At 38.4% G+C, this 23,591-nt stretch overlaps 1 protein-coding gene across 2 annotated transcripts in view; it reads right to left on the minus strand.

Annotated features, from left to right (window-relative positions):
• Nucleotides 1-23,591, minus strand: part of LOC110963639 (sodium/calcium exchanger 2-like) — a 219,388-nt gene that overhangs the window by 105,410 nt on the left and 90,387 nt on the right. For both annotated transcript variants that reach the window (XM_051958171.1, XM_051958170.1), the window contains exon 2: nucleotides 23,275-23,314. The gene's annotated coding sequence lies outside the window, so the exon portion shown is untranslated. The remainder of the gene's footprint in view (nucleotides 1-23,274; nucleotides 23,315-23,591) is intronic.

Raw genomic sequence — 23,591 nt, forward strand, 5'->3', positions numbered from 1 at the left:
GCAGAATGTGATGAAATGAGAGAAAAACAAGCCCGAAAATCAGGATGTTTCTGGGTATTTTTTTTTAAATGAAACTGGTCCATATAAATAAAAGGGAAGGAGCTGCGTTTAACTCAGAGGTTAAACATTATTGATGATCTTGGGAGATGAAAAAAGGAAGCTCCAGCTGGGGAAATAAGGAGGAAGATGCTGAGGATGAGGAAAGATGAGGAGCATTCTGGGAGATGGAGGAGACATTTAATGGACAGATTAGTTTCATCAGCAGTTCGTCCACGCTGGGACACGAGACGATGTAAACAAAGAAGGAAAAAGAAGCTCTAAAAACACTAAATGACACTGAAATATTATTAGTACACCATCACTGGTAAAACTGTAGTACGCTGTCTAAGAAAATACAGGAAATACTGTAAAATAATGATATTGTGGGGAATTTAAATGCATTCAAACTGTGTTATTTTAGTCACCGATTGTAAAAGAACAGATTGTTATTTGTAAAATACAGATTTTTTTGATTATTTACAAATTTGACCTGTTATTTTTTTAAATTTTACAGTAAACATGTAATTATTTTTTAACTTGATATCATCTGTTCTTCAAGGAAACATCGTTTTTATCAAAAATAAACAAATAAAAATATATACTATTTTGGACTAATATATAATAAAAACTGTCTAATTTTACAGATAAATATCGCAAAAGAACAAATGATTAATTGTTGGAATATAGATTTTTTGGCTATTTGCAAATTTTGCTAGTTTTTTTAAAATTTTACAGGCAATGAGTACATTTTATTTATTTATTTTTTTAATTTAATTTGATATTATCTATATTTGAACAAAACATTTTTAAATAACAAGAATTATCTGTAAAGCAATAACATTATTTTATTTCATTATATATGAAAAACTGTAATTTTACAGTCGCACTTTTAAAAGAACAAATTAATATTTGTAAAAATACAGATTTTAGATTTTTTTGGCCATTTTTTGTCTTTTTCATGTAAATTTATATATTAGTCTGTTATTTACTAGAAATTATCTATAGTTTAAAAAAACAAAATATGGCGAGAAGTTGTAAAATAACTGTGGTTTCTTTTCAATAAAGACCAATATCTGTAAAATAATGACATTTTCTGCTTAATTAAAAAGCGAGAAAAGAGTGTGGTTGAACATCATAAAAATGAATTATTGTTTATAAAAAGAGTTCTTAAAAAAGGAAAGAAAACTATTCTGGTGTGAACATTATTCACAGTTGTATGAATTATTATTTGTAATTTCACAAAACTGGAAAAATCTGTAAACTTTTAGTAATTTTTCCAAAAACAGTTAAAAATTATTATATTTTTTAACATTTTACAGTCACACATTGCAGAAGAACAAATTTATTTGCAAAAATACAGATTTTTGTTCACAGTTTTGGCAATTTTTTGTTGTTAAATTTAACACATAAATTTCTATATTTTTGTTTGTTATTTTACTAAAAATTATTTGTAAAAATATTGTGAAAAATGTTAAAATACTTTTATATTTTTCACCATTTTTTAATCCTTAATGTGCACATTTCACAGTCTAACATGATAAAGAATAAATTATCATTTACAAAAATGGTACAAAAGTTGATGTGAGCAATATTTACTGTTCAATCTGTAAACTTACAGTAAATTGTTCCAGAAATAACATTTAAAAATCTTTTTTTTACAGTTTACAGAAGGAAAAAGAAGATGGAGACAAAGAAAAATAAAATAAAACCAATCGTTGTTGGATATTTGTAGTAATAAAGGATTAAATGGGATTTTTAGGTTTGCTTGGTGAAGCGTTGAAGAGATTTTACTGCTGCTGCTGAAATAAACCAGATATTTATGGACGGATTCCTGATCCCTCCCGTGTGAAACAAAATGCTTTCAGAGGAAACAACACGACTCAAGTAAAGGGATTATGTAACACGAAAGGATTATGTAAAGATAAAGAATGGAAAAAAACAACAACATTCAAAATTAAAGCGTGGAGAGTACAGCTGATCAGTTCTGTAGAACAAAAGCTGTGATCTGTAATCCTTCTCCTGTCGCTGTTTAACACACAAACACATTCAGTCTGCTGAGTCATGCTAACATCTTTACATACTGTAGCTGATGGAATATTATTATTAGTGGTAGTAGTTAAGTCAATGAGCAGCGGTGGTTAGAAATGTGATTTTATGTTCTGTGTTCATCGATATGAGCAGTAAAGAGGTTCAGTTGTGATGTTTATGTTTCAACGTCTGACAGTAAAACGTACTATTAAAAGATGATGCAGTGAATTCTGCAGTTTTTAGTTGGTTTTCTGCAGGTTTCAGTAGGTTTTCTGCTGGTTTTCTGTAGGTTTCAGTTGGTTTTCTGCTGGTTTTAGTTGGTTTTCTCCAGGTTTCAGTTGGTTTTCTGCTGGTTTTCTGCAGGTTTCAGTAGGTTTTCTGCAGGTTTTCTGTAGATTTTAGTGGGTTTGCTGCTTGTTTCAGTTGGTTTTCTGCAGGTTTTAGTTGGTTTTCTGCAGGTTTCAGTTGGTTTTAGTTGGTTTTCTGCAGGTTTCAGTTGGTTTTAGTGGGCTTTCTGCTGGTTTTCTGCTGGTTTTAGTTGGTTTTCTGCAGGTTTTAGTTGGTTTTCTGCAGGTTTCAGTTGGTTTTAGTTGGTTTTCTGCAGGTTTTAGTTGGTTTTCTGCAGGTTTCAGTTGGTTTTAGTGGGTTTTCTGCTGGTTTAAGTTGGTTTTCTGCTGGTTTTTAGCTGGTTTCACATGCTGGTATAAACCTTGACGCTGCAGCACATTTCAGCGTCCCCACAGCTAAACGATGGATGCTAATTAAAATCCAGGTAGGCGTCACTGATGGGACACACATGTAGAACACGTGATTCATGAAATACGACAGGCTGGGAGCTGCACATCTCTGATGGGTTGCTTCTCTTCGCTCTGAGGCACTTCCTGACAAAATGTTTACGGTTTGTCAGGTGCCAGCCGCGAGGGAGCCCCGAGGAAAATGAGATGTTGTTTTTTGTTTCACATCCTGACACTGGTGTTCTCTGGATGTACAGCTTCTAACAAGAATAAATGTGTTTTCAGACAGTGCAGAGGGTTTTACTTGCTGTCAGCAGTGATCCTAGAGACTAAAGATCTCATGATTTACTCCCATTTTCTATCAGACACGGCAGCATGGACTCACTATCAACGATTACACCGTCATTAGGGACGCCAAGATTAATTTTAAACAATTACTTGGAGACGATAACAAGCAATACAACCAATTAATCAAATGAAATACAATGGATGTTTTTCCACAAGCTGATGAGACTGTGTCTAACCACTGGGACGTGAAAAATCAATCATTAGAAAAGTAGTAAGGAGTCATGTCGAGAAGATGGTTCAGGTACCAAAACGATAATTTCATCGTCTAGAACTTGTTCTGACCAACCATCACATATGAGCCTTAAAACTGTACCCAGAATGCACTTTTCATACCAAATATGCTCAAAATTATTGAAAACATGTCCAAAAGATCTTGAAATGTCTCCAAAATCTGTCTAAAATGACTCAAATCTTTTAAGAAATGACTCTAGAATTGTCCAAAACATTTCAAAACTTGTCCATAACGATTCTAACTGTATCCAAAATGACAAAAGCTCAGAGGATGATGCTGGTATCAAAATGATCCTTTCATCGTCTAGAACTTGTTCTGACCAACCACCTATCGCATATGAGCCTTGAAACTTTACCAGGAATGCCCTTTTTAAACCCAATATGCCCAAAACGAATCAAAACATGTCCAAAAGATCTTGAAATGTCTCCAAAATCTGTCTAAAATGACTAAAACCTTTTCAGAAATGACTCTAGAATTGTCCAAAACTTTTCGCTGCACTTCCATGTCTGTATTGTGGTTTTCTGAGAATGAAAGCTGTGTGTTTGAACTGTTTCATGCTTTGGATGTTAAACTCCATCAACAGGGTTTTTGTTTGTTTTTGGCTGCTTACAAACTTTGACAGTTTAATGTTCACACACCATTTTACTTTGACTCCATACAGAAGAAAGGAGTAAAAACAACTAAAACATTCATCTAATAATCCTTAAGATTTCAGTCCTGAGTGTCTTTTTGTTGCTCGTTAGTCATAAAAGACACGATATTTGGCAAACTGAATGTTTTTAGTGTGAAGCAGCAGCAGCAGGGATTGTCTGCTCGGCATTAGCAGCAACTTAACACACCTCTAGATCAGAATTAAGCGACAATATTTCACATAAAAAGCTCTCATGGTAACAAACACTCACAGCTCTAAGTGTAATTATTAGGAGACTGTTGGTTTTTCATTCCACTGCTGTTCAAACAAACGCACACAGACGAATAAAAACCAATGAAATGAAAGCAGTCGTGTCCATTTCCACTAACTCCATCATGAAGCCTCAGTGGAGCTTCAGGTTTCTCTACGTCTCCCTGGTAAGGTAATAAAGCACCAGGACTCTAGTAAACTGTGTCCTCTTACCTGCACACGCTATAAATTACTCTGCCGAGGAGAACATGGATCACAACGACACGGCTGAGTGGAACCCATTTACTCCACCTTCATGCTGTAATCTGGAAGGAGTTGTTGGTAGAATCCATTCATCTGTTCCCACTAACACACTGGTTTGGAACATGCATTAATATCGGATAAAACTGGACTTTTCAAAGATCTGCCCGTCAGATTTGTTTTACTCCATGCCACAAATGCAAAAATGTGTTTAGTATCCGCCGGCTACTGATTTCTACATCCTAGATTGTCGTTTTTGTGACTTACTTTGGCTCAAATAGTCATTTTAAAAGTGTAGAATCTCATCTATCTTGAAAACTGGACTTTTCTTTTAGGTCCTTGGGATGTTTTAGCTCAAATACAAAAGGTTTCTTCACTCCAGTTCAGAAATGAAGTGATTTATTTCATTTCAAACTGCCATTCTGAGTTCAGCCTGAGCATAAGATATTGATATTTAAGTAGGGCTGGCCCGAATATTGGTTCCTGGTCTCTGGATATTCGGGCCCTGTTAAAGACGAATGTCCGAATATTCGTTCCGCCAATTTTGCACACTGCCTTCGTTTTGTCTTCGGTTAAACTGAAGAATTCCCAAACAGCAGAGGTCTTCTGCATCTTGTCTTGTGTTTCCAATATTCGGATACCAAAATTAATAACCGGATACCGCCGTAGCAAACGAATATTCGGATATTCGGATCCAGCCCTATATTTAAGTGTAATTTTTTGGTCTTTCTGGGGTAAAAATCAGTCGATCCATCGCCCTCATTCTCTGTCTTTACACTCAAACAGCGTCTTAACCTAAAAATGTGTCAAAAATGTCACCTATGCAGCTTTATATTCAAGGAAACTGACAGTTTTTTGATCATAACAGACGTTGTAGGTTCCAGAAATGAATCAAAACAGACTGACTCTCAATGATCAGCAGGGATTTAAGCTCATATCAGAGTTTACTCTCTACTGAAGCAGCATGATGTGATGAATCCTCTCTTCTTCCTTCTGTGCTGCACAGTCGCTGCTTCTCTGTGGGGGTTTTTTTTGTCACAGTGCATGAAATTAACATGTTCACGGAGCGTCTTCATGGATGTATGAGTGTGTGGGAGTGACAGCAGCGTCACGCTTCCTGTTTGGCTTAATGCAGCGAGAGCACGTCTCCATGAATCTGCTGATGCTGTGTGTTGGAAGCCGACGGTCAGAGAAAAACCTCATTGCATGTTCTTACACATCATCAGTCTGCAGCGTCCAGCAGTTACTGAGGCTGTATATTGTGTTTTACCATCGACTAGCCGTGTGTTTGTTTACTCCAGAGCTTCTACAGGAACCAGAAACAACCAGAGAGCGAGCATGAAAACACTGACAGTTTCATAGTTTGCACTCAGGTTTGCAGTTTTCCTCAGCAAAGTGTTGTTTTAAGTAAAATAATGAGCGTAAAAAGAAGCCTATGTGGGCTAATTTGTGTTACTGATTCACTGCAGGGACTAACAAGTCGAATACTAAGAAAAACTGCACATCTGTCCATGTGCACATCAGCACAGGACACAGCAGAACAAAGAGGTGGAACGTTAATACATTTACCAGTAAATAAAATGAGTGGACAGGTGGTTTTATGTGCGCAGGTTTGTACAACTGCATTCAATCTGGAAGCAAGGAAATTGATGTAAAAGAGAATAAGTACATATATATGAATCCAGTGAACCTAAAAACGATTTAAAAAGGCTTGCTGCCTGGCAAAAATCACAAAAATGACACCAATTGTCAGCCATAAAATGTAAAACCTGTTGGATTTTGGGCTTTCCGAAGAGGAAATTTAACCAAATCAGTGCTTAAAATCATGACAACTCATCAAAATCTCTAAAATCTGCATGTATAAATGACATCAAAATAAGCAGGTTGCTCTAGATTCTGCAAAAAAAATGAAATTCTGAACTTTTCTGCCCAAGAAATAATCAGCGGCTGAGTGTCCTATTATCCATGAATGCATCATCCATGAAGAAAGTTAAGCTAAGAATTGTAATATTTCATTAGAATGAAATAATTCTACACATCTTTTATTTTTAAATGCCAAAATAAACAATTTGCACCTGATTCTGTTAAAAAAAAAACAAAGTTGGAAGTTGGAAACAAGGTAAAAACAATAAAATATCTTTTGTATGTCGAGCCATCATTTTGTTCCAGTGTTGGTCACATCTGGAAAAACTGAGAAAATTGTTGGGTTTTGACATTAAAACCAAATCTAAAATCATGACATTTCCTCCAAATCACTAAATTCTACATGTCTGAAAGTCATTAAAGCAAACAATTTGCACTAGATTCTGAAAAAAAAAAAAAAAAAAGAAGAAGAAACTGAGCTTTTCTGCACAAGAAACCATTAGTGACTGAGAAATGTTTTTGTTGTTTTGTTTTCAGGTGAACTGCAGGCAGCGTTTACACAAAACAGACAAAAAATGTAAAGAAAGAAGGTAAAAATAGTGACATATCTGTAGTATAACGAGCCATCATTCTGTTCCAGTGTTGGTAGCAGCTGTGGGGTGTTTACAAAAATGTTCTGCACACTGAATCTTTTTTTTCTTTCAGTTACAGAAATTCAACTTTTGTTTCCTCTCTTCCTGATTTATGGCAGTAAAACCGTGCTAACCTACACAGAAGACAAATCTGAGTTCTCTCTACTTCTTGCCAAGAGTTTACAGTGAAAAATGAGCCCCAAGTGAAGAAACTGCTGGGAGTTCAGGAGAGAAAAACAACAAATATGCTCACACGGACGGGCAGCGAACCAAAAGAACAAACCAAAACAAATGAGGGGAGAAACACAATGAATGCAATTAACTCTACACAACCAACAACCAGTAAGACTGCTGAGGAAGTCCAGCTGATATCAGTCAAGCATGGAGAGAAAAAGATCTGAAAGAGATCTCCACTGCCATGTAGATTCCTGTGGAAAACACCAGAAAACGGGGTCGGAAATCACAGACCGGAGCATGTTTGTGCAGCGGAGCGAGGAAGACGAGTGTTCCTGCAGGATGCAATCAAACCACACAACAACAGCCCACCAAAAGTAAAAAACGAAAACACTGAGAAAAACCAGATGCGGCGAGGAGGAAAGCGCTGTGGACAGATGAGTCATCCCTCATCACTTTCTCCAAACAGCACATTCTGTCAAGTCAAACCCCCACAGTGAAGCCTGCAGGCTGCAAGACACCCAATGTGTCCCAACCATCCATAAACGTCCCACAGTGTTCTGCTCTGCTTTACAGGCTTCCACCTTAGCTTCTAAATGCACAATACAAGGGAGGAATTAGTTAACATTTAGCCTGAATAACGCTCCATTTAAAACGTCAACAGAAAGGTCAAAGATTGAACTGTCAAAGGTCAAAACTTATTAAACGTTGGAATAACAACAGGTTTGTGCTTCATTCTGAAACAGCTGGAACCTGGAAAATGTCACAAAATGTATTAAAAAAATAACAGAAAGTCCACTTTAAATCCAGCTTTGCCCCGATCAGGCATGCCATGAGGACCAGCTGTCTGATACTGAGCTGGAGACCCATCATATGGACTAAACTAGACCCTGAAGGTGTTCTGTGGTATCTGGAACCAAGATGTTTGCAGGAGATCCTCTACAGTAAGTCCTGGAATTTTTGAGGTGGTGCTTCATGGATCGGACTTGTTTGTCCAGAACATCCCACAGATGCTGGAATTGGATCGAGATCTGGAGGTCAAGTCAACACCTCAAACTGGTTGTTGAGTTCTTCAAACCGTCTGTGAACCATTGCTGCTTTATGGCTGAAAGAGGCCATCAGAGAAAACCGTCTCCATGAAAGAGTATAGATGGCTTACAGCAAAGCTTAGGTAGGTGTCAAAGTAACGTCCACATGGATGGAGGACCCAAGGTTTCTCAGCAGAACATCGTCCAACGCATCAGACTGCCTCCACCAGCTGGCCTTCTTCCCATAATAATGCATTCTGGTTCATATGTTCTCAGGTAAGCGACACATTTGGACATCCCTGTCAATTTGGAGTCATGCTGGACTACTTTTGGATAAACTTAGATCATTCTGGATGGATTTCACCTCAATTTTGACACATTTTAGGAATTTTCAAATGAATTTTAGTCATTTGGGACATTTTGAAAAAATATCTTGGACAAGATTCATGTCATTTTAGACAAATTTGGAGTCATTTTGAGAACATTGTAGTCATGCAGGATCACACTTTGACTTTATTTAGAACATATTTTACGCTTTTTCCATCATTTTGGATAAACTCAATCATTTTGGATGGATTTCACTTATTTTCAGACACAATTTAGACAAATTTTAGGAATTTTAGAGACATTCTTGTCATTTTATTTGTTTTTTGGGTAATTGTTAACTAGATTTATTGATTTCAGACTCATTTTGAGTCTAGTTTGGTGTATTTGCAATGATGTGTGCAGCTAGAAGCAGAACAGTGCACAGAAGGAAGAGTTATTTTTGCACCTTCTTTCTTCTATTTGCAAGTTTTGGACTCATTATGAGCAAATATTCATGCATTATGGACAAGTTTTAGTCATTTTAGCTTAGTTTTGGATAAACGTAGGTCATTTTGGATGGATTTCATCTACTTTTTGACACATTTTTAGATATTTTTGAAGAAGTTTTAGTCATTTTGGGATATTTAGAGAAATGTTTTTGATGAAAATTAGTTCATTTTAGACCCATTTTGAATCTTTTTGAGAATGTTATAGTCAATGAGGACATAATTTGACTCTATTTTAGACACATTTTAGTCAATTTGCAAGTTTTGGACTCATTTTGAGTCATTCTGGACATTATTTATGCATTCTGGGCAAGTTTTGGTTGTTTTGGACTAATTTTTGACAAGCTTAGGTCATTTTGGATGGATTTGACCTAATTTTTTGAGACATTTTTAGGAATTTTGGATCAGTTTTAGTCATTTAGGGCAGATTTCACCTAATTTTGGACACATTTTGAACAAATTTCAGACTAATTTTAGTCATTTTGGATGAGCTTTGGCTTTTTTTTGGTAAGATTTGAAAAATTTGGTGCGGTTTTTTGTAGTTTTGTTGACTTGCAACAATGTGCACAGCTGGGAGAAGCACAACCAGGAGGAATACCAGCATGATTTACATGTTTTTCTTTTCAGTAAAAGAAAACGTGACTTATCAGACCAGGCCACCTTCTTATGGTTGAGAATCTGCACAGAAAATGATTAGAAAAAGGAATAAAAAAGAGGAAACTTGGATGAATCTTTCTTCCAGTGTACAGTTTAATTCGCTGCAGTTCTCATTTTTTTCTCACTTTTTAATAAGCTGTCAACAGTGAACATGCATCAATAACTTTATTAAGTGAATTCATTCGGTGTGATAAACACTGCAAATGAAACACTACTTCTGCGGTCTCACCTTGACATACCACACAGCAGCAGCGACAAGTGAAGCTCAGAGAAAACAAATTTCAAAATAAACTCCCGGTTTGTAAAGACTACGGATGGATTAACATGAGGACGGTCACTGACAGGCTCCAGATGTGCAGCTTGAGCAGATGTTTTGCTCTCGTTCTCCAATTTCCCTCCAGATCTGACAAGTTTGTGTCTGAGATGGATGAGTTTTAACAAAGACCTAAATACTGCGACAAAAATAAGATTTACAAGGACTTTAGAGGCTCACATTTAATCTGGAATAGCTTCATTTTCAACAGTTTTGCTTCCAGCGTGATTCGAGAACAAAATGAACTCAGACTTTGTTGATCATCTGACACAGCATCTCAGCTTCCTCATATTTCTGCTGCTCCTCCACTTCTCCTTCCCTCCTGAACTTCCTGTGTTTTCTCTCTGCTCCTTTATTAATCCACACAGACAATAATTCCTGATAAAGCACTTCAGGATCACCATGTTTCCCTGCAACACTTATTAGATTTACCTGCTGAGGAAGAAGCTTTTTCATCTGCACGTCAAGTACACAAACCGTAAAAGAAAACATGTTTATTTGCTGTAGTTTTTAGGGAAATTTATTGTTATTTTACACGTCTTCTCTGTTCTGTTCAATTACAAACAATAACTAGTAAAATAAAATCTATTTTACAGATGTTGGCTGTTATTTTTTACAGCATTCCACAGTTTTTTTAACTTGTTTTTTGATGGATGGATGGATGGATGGATGATGGATGGATGATGGATGGATGGATGATGGATGGATGGATGGATGGATGGATGGATGGATAGATGGATGGATGGATGGATTGATGGATGGATGGATGGATGATAGATGGATGATAGATGGATGGATGGATGGATGGATGGATGGATGGATGGATGGATGGATGGATGGATGGATGGATGGATGGATGGATGGATGGATGGATGGATGGATGGATAGATAGATAGATAGATAGATAGATAGATAGATAGATAGATGGATAGATAGATGGATGGATGGATGGATGGATGGATGGATGGATGATAGATGGATGATGGATGGATGGATGGATGGATGGATGGATGGATGGATAGATGGATGGATGATGGATGGATGGATGGATGGATGGATGATGGATGGATGATAGATGGATGGATGGATGATGGATGGATGGATGATGGATGGATGGATGGATGGATGGATGGATGGATAGATGGATGGATGGATGGATGGATTGATGGATGGATGGATGGATGGATGGATGGATGGATGGATGGATGATAGATGGATGATAGATGGATGATAGATGGATGGATGGATGGATAGATAGATAGATAGATAGATAGATAGATAGATAGATAGATAGATAGATAGATAGATAGATAGATAGATAGATAGATAGATAGATAGATAGATAGATAGATAGATAGATAGATAGATAGATAGATAGATAGATAGATAGATAGATAGATAGATAGATAGATAGATGGATGGATGGATGGATGGATGGATGGATGGATGGATGGATGGATGGATGGATGGATGGATGGATGGATGGATGGATGGATGGATGGATGGATGGATGGATGGATGGATGGATGGATGGATGGATGGATGGATGGATGGATGGATGGATGGATGGATGGATGGATGGATGGATGGATGGATGGATGGATGGATGGATGGATGGATGGATAGATAGATAGATAGATAGATAGATAGATAGATAGATAGATAGATAGATAGATGGATGGATGGATGGATGGATGGATGGATGGATGGATGGATGGATGGATGGATGATAGATGGATGGATAGATGGATGATAGATGGATGATGGATGGATGGATGGATGATAGATGGATGACGGATGGATGGATGGATGATGGATGGATAGATGGATGAATGGATGGATGGATGATGGATGGATGGATGGATGATAGATGGATGATGGATGGATGGATGGATAGATGGATGGATGATGGATGGATGGATGGATAGATGGATGGATGATAGATACTTTATTAATCTCAAGGGAAACATCACAGATTCATTTTCAGTCATGAACTTATTAATTCTCACTCAAGAAAACACCAAACTGTTTTGTTCTGACACCTTCAGGGCGGCTCTATTAGATTTTTTTCCCGTTTTTCAGACAAATAATTCACATTTTTATGTGACACAATGTCGCTGCTTACAATAAGAAGCAACACAGCGAGGATAAGAGCAGAAAGATGACAGGAACGAGCTGCTCCAGCCTCCATCAGAGCAACATTCATTTAGATTAAAGCAGGCATGACTGGCTGTAATACATTCACAGATCTCATGAAGCATGAAGCTTCGAAACGCCATCCCATAATCCATCTGGGTATGTGTATGTGTGTGTGTGTGTGTGTGTGTGTGTGTGTGTGTGTGTGTGTGTGTGTGTGTGTGTGTGTGTGTGTGTGTGTGTGTGTGTGTGTGTGTCTGGCCTCATTAAAGATCATCTCAGCTTGAGGTAAAACCAATTTTTAAGGGCATTAACACCAGAGTGTCCTGCTTATTGGTTGGTAACTTTTTAAAAAATGGTGTTTCTCAGCTCTCACACACACACACACACACACACACACACACACACACACACACACACACACACACTTGTAATAAAACGTCTGACCCATTTAGTGGTTCTGCATAATGTGAATCTGCAAAATAAAGAAATATTCAAAGTTATTCTGAGGTTATTCTGAGCAGCAAGCGGCTCCAAATAAAACACGCTAAATAAAATAAAAACCACCAGAACATCAGCGCTGAGATCTCACTTAAGGGTTTATTTGCAGGTCGAGGGTTTAAAGCAGTAAAATTAACTGGGTTTCAGCTCGATGCAGATGATTCTGGTGACATACTAATGGAATTATGTCATCATAATTCTTGGATAAATTGGATTTAAATGTGAAAAAGTGTTCAACTGTGGTGGCCGTAAATGAGGACAACAGCAGGGTTAAGCTTTGATTTGATCCCCTGTATAGTTTTGGCCAGAGCTCTGAGCAGAACTGCTTTCTTAATCTCAATTCTGCTGGATTTCTGACCGTTAACGTCTCAGAAATCCATTTATTTTGTGTATCTGCACAGTTAAAATACAAAAGAATCAACCAAATCTCAGCGTAGAAATGTGATATTTCACCAACATCACCTCATTCTACACACCACTTTAAAAAAAAGACAAAATACACTATTTGTTCCAATCAGATTCTATAAAAAGCAAAAAATTATGACATATCCAACAAAAACAATGATGCCAACAGTGACGTAGCAGCGACCAACATTCACATAACGAAAAAAATCAGAAATTTTTCAGCTAAATTGCAAACATTGTTTACACTAGATAGGAGAAAACAAAGTAGCAAAAACATTTCTAGCATGTGCAACCATTTTTTACAGCACAGGTGAACACACTAGGAAATATTTCCTTTAAAAAATTTGTAAAATAAATGATCCTAAATAATTTGAAACTCAACCAGAGTAACCAGAAATGCCCAAAAGACTGAAGAATCGACCAAAATCACATAAAAACTCTGCAAAATTGGTTGAAACTAGTTTAAAATTACTCGATATGCATTTTAAAATGACGGTTTTAGAGTAATTTTTCACTATTTTTAGTCCAAACAATGAGCGAAAGTCTGAAAACAATGATCCTAAATAACAGAGCTGGACTGATTCCTAAACATCCACCTTGTGGCTCTTTGAGAATAAAAACATTTTCTACTACATCATACTGTCAGCCGACTGGGAGAAGATATATTCCTTTTATTAAAACATCCATGGAGACATTAATTATGGGAGACGGACACTTAGAGTCCAGGATTTCTGCTCTGGGAGTCTGACACAAACAGTTCTGACACTAATTGTTTGGATCCAGAACCCTCATGCTAACCACAGAGTGTGTTTTTGTGGAGGTCAGCGGGCTAAGTGGTGATGAAGGCAAACATTTCCCTCTGTCGGTGCTCCTTCCTGACCTTATGAGCTCGTGTTAACCAAGAGGAAGCCACACATATTTCAACAACGAGGTGGTGTGTGTGTGCAAAGAAGACGACGCTCTTCAAGTCATCGCCAATTACATCCTCGTTATGGATCACTGTGTCTCCTCAAACATCTCCAGCTCCCCTTTGGTATCCTGTCAGAAAACCAAATTACCCCCGACGCCTTCCTCCATCCACGCTGTATCCGGGCAGAAACACACAACCTTATTAATGGACACAACGCCGCTCATGTCACACACCTGTCACATCCTGCTGCTCATAAATAACCGCTGGGAGTCAATAAACCAGATCAAATAATCCTCAGAGGGTCACAAACCCAATATAGAGCTAACTGAGTTACTGAGTTACAGCTGAGAACTTCTCCAACCAAACTTTGTTCCAGAACTCCAACCAGCATTCAGAACATGATCCCATCAGCACAATTAAACAGGTCTCCCCTCACAGCATTAATGGAATCACTACTCAGCTAAGTCATGTTACATATTTAAAAATGGCAAAAATTACACCATTTATCAGCTAGAAATTACTTTAAGAATCTAAATAATTAACCAGTGTGATATTTCAGCAACATCAAATTGACAAAAGTACAACAGTTACGACACAAAATAAATTCAGTGACTTCTCGGCTAAACTGGCAAACTTAAAACTCAATGTCCAAAAGACTCAAAAATCTAAAAGAAACTAGTTTTAAATGACTCAAGATGAGTTTTAAAATGACAACTTTGGAGTCATTTTGAAGAATTTTGAGTCCAGTTCTGAGTCTCTGCTCATCATCAGTAGAAAGATGTTTCACCATGCTGGATGTATCGCCAACCACTTGCTGCTCTGTTCACTGTTTCTGAGCCATGTTGTATTTATTTTATTGACTCAGTATGTTTTATTATTTTTAGTCAAAATGTTTTCAAACTTATTTAAAGTAAGAACGAATGCACAGAATGGCTCCTGAATTAACCAAAATCACAAAAACTCTCCAAAATTAGTTAAAACTACTTTAAAATGTGTTTTGAAATGACATTTTTTGAGTTATTCTGGACAATTTGAGCCACTTTAAACAATTTTTGATCCAGTTCTGAGTCTCTGCTCGTCATCAGTAGAAAGATGTTTCACCATGCTGAATGTATCTTCAACAGTTTGATCCTCTGTTCACTGTTTCTGAGCCATGCTGCATTTATTGTATTCATCCAGTGTGTGTTATTGTCCACTCAGTCTGAAGTTGTCTAAAATAATTTGAGAAGTCAAATTAAGACATATATTTTTGACTAATTGTTGCATTAAGGACAACAATTACTCAAAAATATGTCCAAAATACCCTGAAACACAACCAAAGTAACCAAAAATGTCCAAAAGACTGAAGAATCACACGGAAACTACCCCAAATCAGTTGAACCCTTTTTAAAATTACTCAAACTGAAGATTTTTGAACAACTTTTAGGCCAGTTTTGAGTCTAGTTTTGGCGTTTCACCATGCTGGACGTATCTTCCAACAGCTTGCTCCTCTGTTCACTGTTTCTGAGCCATGCTGCTTTTATTTCAATGATCCAGTAGGTTTGATTTTCCTCTCAGTCTCTCTATTTTGCCTCCACACTCGTCTCCTGTCGCACTGTGGAAACACTGCCTTCAGTTCAGCTGAAAATATTCTAAACTTTTGACGACTGATCACAGCTGAATCAGTCGTGGTTTAGAGTTACTACAATTTTTACATGCTCTGGTAGTTTTGGAGTAATTTTTATTAAATATCACATTTATAATGTACGTTTCTGGCATTTTTCCAGATGGAACCAAAAGTCACAAATAGTTCAAGAACAACAGAAGATGAAAATCTGACTGAATTTTTCTGTTTTTAAATGCGTCAGGTATTTAACAATAACATCTTACTGGTGGATGTTGGTGTTTAGAGGGTTCAAGGCCAGCAAGGTTGAAAGATTACATTCAGTAAAAGCAGCACATTTAGGGAGTATTTTGACCTAGAGAAGGAGAATAAGGTTGTATGCAGGCTGTGAGAGGAATAGACTGACCTTTTGACGGGTGTGAAGTGTGACCACACCTGGACGGTAATGAGAACATTAAGCTGAGAAGACGCTTAAAGATTGCTGAAATTAAACATTTTCTTGCTTTTAGACTAATTGGCTGGTCTAAATTTAATTTTCTGTTTATTTAAAGGTGAAATTAGCTGCTAGGAACATCCCAACGTTTTACAGATTAGAGGTATTTTAAACTATTAAGCACTTCTTTGTGAGTGGAGTTTCGTTGTGTCGTCTTATTGGCCATAAAAATGTAGCTGAAACCGATATTAAAAACCAGTAGCTGTGACGAACACGCCATAAACTGCGGCTGGGCGCATTGATTTCATGTCTTTGTCACACATAGGAGTGATGCTCGCTGCTTCTAATGGGCAAATATCGATTATCCTTCAATCATTTTCTACCCGGCAACCCAGAGCCAGCGGTGTGCATCAGTCTGAGCCGCTCAGGAGATGCAATGGTTTGAATTATGCGGTGATAACGCTCAGGTCGAGAAGCGGGAATAAAAAGCAGATATTATTCCGTCCCAGGTGGTAACGAGGTTACGGGTTTAAAATCCCTCCGGGCGGCCGATTTGTATTCAACAAACAGAGCGAGGGCCGCCAAGGGAAACGTGAAGGCCTCTGGCAAACAAAGCCGGGCGATTAAAGGGAAGTGTGTGGAGGAAGACCGAGCAGGTCAGTTCAGAAACGGAAATAAAAACGCTGGGAATAGATAAAACAAGGCAACACACTGGAGGTTTCACCTGGTGGAGAGGCCGGTCTGTCAGAAATGAAAAGATATGACTCAACTCAGTCTCACAGAAGAAGAAAGAAAAAGTGTAATAGCTATTTGGTGAGCAGGATTTCAATTTTAACTGCCTAAATTTAACTGTTTCTGTGCGTAAACAAAAGCAAACAACGACTGAAAAGGTCTGAAACAGCAACAAAAAATAAAAATAAACAGCGACTGAAAAAAGCAAAGAAAGAAACAAAACAGCGACTACAAAGAGAAGGTAAGCTGGGACTAAGAAGGATTGAAAACAGTGATGAAAAACAAACAAAAGAAACAGCAACTGAACATGATGGTAAACTGCAATTGACAGTGAAGAAAAACAGTGACTAAAAAGGAACTAGTACCATACAAATAAAAATAAACAGCGACAACAAGGAGAAAACTGACAGTAAGCTGGGACTAAGAAGGAATGAAAACAGTGATGGAAAAAAAAAAAACAGCGACTGAAAATTATGGTAAACAGCAACTGACAGTGAAGAAAAACAGTGACTAAAAAGGAACTAGTACCATACAAATAAAAATAAACAGCGACTACAAGGAGAAAACTGACAGTAAGCTGGGACTAAGAAGGAATGAAAACAGTGATGGAAAAAAAACAGCGACTGAAAATTATGGTAAACAGCAACTGACAGTGAAGAAAAACAGTGACTAAAAAGGAACTAGTACCATACAAATAAAAATAAACAGTGACTGAAGATAAAAGCAAACAGAAACTGAAAAGGACTGAAAACAGCGATGTAAATCGAAAGTAAACAGCGACCGAAAATGAGAATAAACAGCGACCGAAAACGAAAGTAAACAGTGACTAAAAATGATCGAAAAGCGTGAGTGCAATCGAGAGCAAACAGCTACCAAAGAAGACTAAAAATAGCAACCAAATCAAAAGTAAACGGCGACAAAAACTACTCTAAACAGCGAAAACAAAAGTAAACAGTGACCGAAGATGGCAGATAAAAGAATACACAAACAACACCAGAAACAAAAGTAAACAACAACCAAAAAAAGAATAAAATGAGTGACTGTCATCCAAAGTAAACAGTCACTGTCTCCTCACAGGACTGATTTGGAACACAAAGATCAGAAAATCGTCTTTATGAGGTTGCATGTTCACTTCTTATGCTGGTTTTTGTAAACTCATTTTTTGATATTAATTAAATGAAAAACGTAAAAAATGAAAAATGGATCATAATTATTCTCTTAAACTCATCACGGTTTAGAGCAAATCCACCTGAGAGGAGTTCATGAGAAGATCCACGCCTTATTTTTCCGACTTCATTTTCCTCAAAAGATAAAAAGAAATGGCAAAAGTTTGAAGCTCTGAAGAAACAACTTTGAATTATTCCAGCATGAAATGCAACAGTCACGGGCCATGAATTTTAAAATATACAAGAGGAGAAAACCTGAGAGCTGAGGTTTAATAAAACACAAAATATAATCTGTGACGTGCTGAATAAAACACACAGCAGAGAGCGACGGAAAATAACACCGAGGAGACATTTTTAATCTTACAGGGCTTCTGAGTTTACATCTATTCTACATTTATGAGGCTGATGAAACGGCAGCGGCAGAAATTTAATTTACCGTGACGCACAATCAAACCCACATCAGATGTCACAGCGAGAGGTAATTCAGAGCAATAACACGGGAAAAATAAAGTGTTAACGAAGAGGCGGAGGCATGAAAATCATCACTTTGTGCAACAATGCAGAGACAGGAAGAAGAGATAATGAGCCTGTACGCCATTAGATTATGTAACCCAGTTCATTACCTGAACTGGGACCAGTCACTGTCAGCGGTAAATGTCAGAGAGGAGCAGGAGGTTAGCAGGTTTTAGCATGAAAAGGGCAGCGGTCCGGTTAAATCAGGAGGAGAAACAGATGAAACCAGGTGTGGAAGATGGAAAACAAAGAGATGGAAGATGGAAAAATGACGGGATTGAAGGTTAATAAAAGGTTAATAAAAGGTTAAACAATGATTAGAAAAACCTTCTTCAGGAAACATACAGTGAACCCTCATTTATCACGGGGGTTACGTTCCAAAAAGAACCCGCGATAGGCGAAATCCGTGAAGTAGTCAGCTTTATTTTTTTTTACAGTTATTATATAATACTGCACTTGGGGGAGCGCTGCAGCTGCAGCCAGGTGGACGCCGCAGCGGTACTCTTGCCTCAGAGAGCGGGCCGGCTGAATCAATCGGAGCAGTCGCGGGTGGGGAAGGCTCGCGCCTGTGCTCTTCTCCTGGGGAGCGCGGCCAGAGACGGCTGGGGACCACGTCCACTGTCCGGTTGACGGCGGGGGAAAAGAATAAGGCTGCCCTGTCGGCTCCATCTTTCAGGGTATCTCACTACATGGAGACCAAGGAGAGAAATGATCCAGCGCTCCACAGCAGGCAGCGAGGCGCGGAGACTGTTCACGTTGGTCAGTCCCTTAGCCAATCAGGATGCAGAACACAATGAACTGTTTAAAAAAAACATAAAAAAACTGCACTGAAAAAATCCGTGAAACAGCGAAGCTGTGAAAGGTGAACCGCGTTATAGCGAGGGTTCACTGTACAACAAAAAGTCGCTGCTTGGATTTAACTAAGCAAATATGTTAATTGGATGAATACGTTTCAGCAGCAACAACTTATTAAACCCTAGCTGATGCAGTGAGGAGCTTCTCATTTCTTAAACATGTTGGAAGACATATCCTGTGGTCGTGGAAAGGACGTCGATCTGTCTCAGAAGGGTCAAATTATTGGCATCAAGCAAAAACTAAGGAGATTTCTGAAACTACTACAATCAGGTTAAGAACCGTCCAACGCATTATTAGAACCTGAAGGACAGCGGAGAACCATCAACTATGAGGAACAAACTCTTACATGATTGTAGGAAATCAACAGTAGAACTCACGGCTGTTTATCAGTCAAAGTAACAGTATTTCTACAAGCACAATGCAAAGGGAACTCTAAGGATTGGGACTAAACAGCTGTGCAGTGTGATGAAGAAAATAGCACACCTTTAGCTACAGATACCTTCCAATGTCATCCCTTCATTCCATTCCCTATGGTTATCACAGTTATCCACAATTATTTATTTGTTACTGTCTGTCAGACCTCTTGGTTCAGTTACCTTTTGTTCTTTGTTGTCTTACCCTCTGTTACTGATTAGCAACCATAAGCAAATTAACCACTACTCATCCTTGTATTTACATGCGGCCCCATTTCTTACCATCCCTATAAAATGTGGACTCTTCAAAATGCTCTTGGTCTGCTTACCTCCACAGCCTCATGCTCTGTGTTGGTAAGTCGGAATACCAATAAACGCTCCACTATAGCAAACTTCGAAAGGCTAAGAGTGAAATTTCTTCAACAAGCTTTAAGAAAACCACTGATCAGTGAAGCTAATCAGAAAAAAAAAGTTTGCTAAGTAGCATGAATATTGGACTCTGGAGCAATAGAAGATGATCATGTGGTCTGATAAGTCCAGATTTGCCCTGCTCCAGAGTGATGGGGGCATCAGGGTAAGAAGAGAGGCAGATGAAGTGATTCACTCATCATTTCTAGTGCCTACCAGCATGTGGGGGTTAGGGTTATGATCTGGGGTTTGTCAGGCTCAGCAACGTCATGTTCCTAAAGAATGAGATCAGCTGACCACCTGAATACAGGAAGTCCTCGGTTTACGATGTCTGTGACCTACGGTGTTTCATTGTTACGTCAGAACTGGTTTCATGGAACTAGTTGGTCATGTGGCCTGTTTATTTTTACTGTACAGCGTTTTAGTGTCCTAGATTATGACCACCGTGTTATACACAGGGGACGTGTAGGAGAGGGTGAGTTCTGACTTACGGTGAAAATGGACTTAGATTGCGCCGTAGGATCAGAATTCCGACATAAGTCAAGGACCCTCTCTACACTGAATTAGCAGGTTTTTCCATCAATGGAGTTTTTCTTCCCTGATGCCTCAGGTACATTCCAAGATGATGGTGCCAGGATTGTGAGTGAGTGGATCAGGGAGCATGAGATGGATTGACCTCCACAGAGTCACAGCCCCGTTGAGGATCTTTGGGATGTTCTGGAGAAGACTTTGTCCGACTCTCCCGCCATCAATGAAACATCTTGGTAGAAAATGAATCCAACGCTGGACAGAAATAAATCCTGTGACACTGCAGAAGCTTATCAAAACGATGCCATGGCAAATGTGTCATTCTCAGAGTTAAAGGTGGTCCAACGAAATATTAGAATGTGCGACTTTTTTTGGCCGGGCAGCGTATCTCCACAGAGACGTGGAAGACTCATTGCCAGTTATAGAAAATACTTGATTTCAGTTGTTGCTGCTGAGGGTGGACTAACCAGTTATTAGGCTGAGGGGGCAGTTATTTCTTTTAAATATGTCCAGGTAGCCCTTAATAAATCAAATCATCATTAAAAAAAAAAACCACATTTTGTGTTTCCTTGGATTAGCTTTGTCTGAGTTTTACATTTGTTTGACGATCTTAAACATTAAAGTGGCTGAAAACATGCAAAAAAATAACAATTTGAGAAGGGGGCAAATACTTTTTCACGACACTGTAAGCGTCTTGAGGAAACAAGACGATAACTGCTGATAATTATTGCTGATAATTATAAATTCAGCGCGTCTGTGTTTGTTTTAATTCGTTCCAGCGAACTGCATTGAAATGTAGCGAACGCCACCGAGTTTATTTGCATAGCTGCTTACAGCCAAACTAACGAGGCTAGCAACAAGAACGTTTTATGCAGAAACGTCCAGATATTAGCATCCTGAATCAAAAGAGACTGAATTAAGCCTTGATTATTCTCCCCGTGTGGGCGTGTCCTCGGACAGCTGCAGGCGGCACAGATGTGCTTGTTGACTTTGTGTTATTTTTCTAGTCCGTAAGGAGGACTCCGGTTCATTTATACACGTTGGATCAGCATCTATATATTCTCTACATCCACACAACTGCTGCTGTAGCTGCACACATGCAAATATTATTGCAGACTTGCAGAAATCACTAAATTTGCAAACACTGTGAGATGATGTCCACGTGTTAATTAGATACGATACAAAAAGCCTTTATTAATCCCACAGCGGGAAATGTGTGTTATTACAGCAGCAAAGGCGGCAATGCAAAGATTTAAGAAAAATCAGTAGAAAAATAAACCAAAAACGAGTTCAGATTGTCCAAATTTCTCTGGATGTGGGAACACAATGTTGCACATATCAGCGGCATAATTATTCTAATGACATATTATAATTATTTTTCTACAAACCAACAAAAACGACTTTATTTTCGAGCCAAACTGTAAACTCCAGCATTATAAAAGTAAATCAAAAAGATTGATTATTATTCAAGTCAGTAGCTCAACTCCTACTGTAATCCACGTTTCTAATAAACTCCTTAAAGTGCAAAAGTTGGATCTGCATATTAAAGTGCAACATGGACACGGTGGACACTTTACAAACACGAGGCAGCTAAAGCATCTTCTCCTTCTATAATTCTACAAAAACATCCCTGAATTCTCCTCACAGCCATCGTCTTGTACTCGTGTTTGCGGAGTTTGTCGGACAACCTAGCGGCTCTAAAATCTGCATTTTCACGGCGCAAAACAGCAGCTAGTGTGACTGAGATTGAAAGTAAACAGCAACTGACAGGGACTGAAAGCAGCTAAAAAAGAAAGCAAACTGCAGTTGAAAATGAAAGTGAAAAGCAGCTGAAAATGGAAGTAAACAGTGACTAAAAAAGACTTGCACGGTTGCTGCCTTGTGTGACTAAAATATGCGAGGCAAAGTTTGAAAAGAAGAGAAGAAGAAAAGTGAGCAAAGGGCGAAACAGAAGAAGAAGAAACAAAAACTGTGAAAAGGCGAGAAACAATTTGGAGACGAAACGCCGCAAACACGGAGGAAACAGGCTGTTTGTCGCTGGCAACAAGTCAGCCTGTTCTGTTTTGTTACACACTGCTACATTACATTAAGCCCTGAGGGATAAAACACACACACACACACTCTGCTAACTCTGCTAAAGTGGCCATCCGATACACACTTCCATCGTTCACAACAACACATTTTACTCACGAACACGACAAATATCGCTTCTATACACACTTTTATAGATGAAACTAACAGTTGTGTGTGATTTGTTTGAACCACACACACACACACTAACAACAGCACACACACACACACACACACACAAAGAGCAGCTTTGGTTTCCTGGCCGTGGATAACAGCAGCGAGATGTTTAGTATTCAGAGAGAAGAAACCGAGGAGGGCGAGCTGCTGGCTGCTCTGACAAAAGCAGCCTCTTTGTGACTCTCAGTGTGTGTGTGTGTGTGTGTGTGTGTGTGTGTGTGTGTGTGTCTGGATCTCTCCCCATGAAACATTTGTTCATGCATAAACCAACTGCTCCTTCCAATAGTAAGTTGTGCATCCTCATGTGTGTGTTTGTGTCATTGTGTGTCATTGTGTGTGTTTGTGTCATTGTGTTAGTGTGTGTCATTGTGTGTCATTGAGTGTGTTTGTTCCATTCATCTGAACACAGAGAGGTCTACTTACCCAAACCACACTCATGAGGTCGTGGAGCCGTTCAGCTGCCCTGAAAGAGTTCAGAAAAAAAAAACGTAGTTAGTAGAGAATCACACAAATTAGGTTCTAAATTTTAACACATTTTTAACGACTTTAACAAATCTGTGTCGGGTACAAAACTTTCCCACTTGGAGCAACGCGGCATGGCATTAATGAGTCTGGTTTTGTGATGAGTTGTTCTGCTTGCATGACCTCGCTTCACAAACACAACTAAAAAAAATACTGACAGTAACTTAATATTTGATTTTACTAAAACAAAGAAGCTCTTTGCACGTTTATTTTGTTAA

The sequence above is a fragment of the Acanthochromis polyacanthus genome, chromosome 13, assembly GCF_021347895.1.
Source record: "Acanthochromis polyacanthus isolate Apoly-LR-REF ecotype Palm Island chromosome 13, KAUST_Apoly_ChrSc, whole genome shotgun sequence".
In the NCBI taxonomy this organism is placed as follows: Eukaryota; Metazoa; Chordata; class Actinopteri; family Pomacentridae; genus Acanthochromis; species Acanthochromis polyacanthus.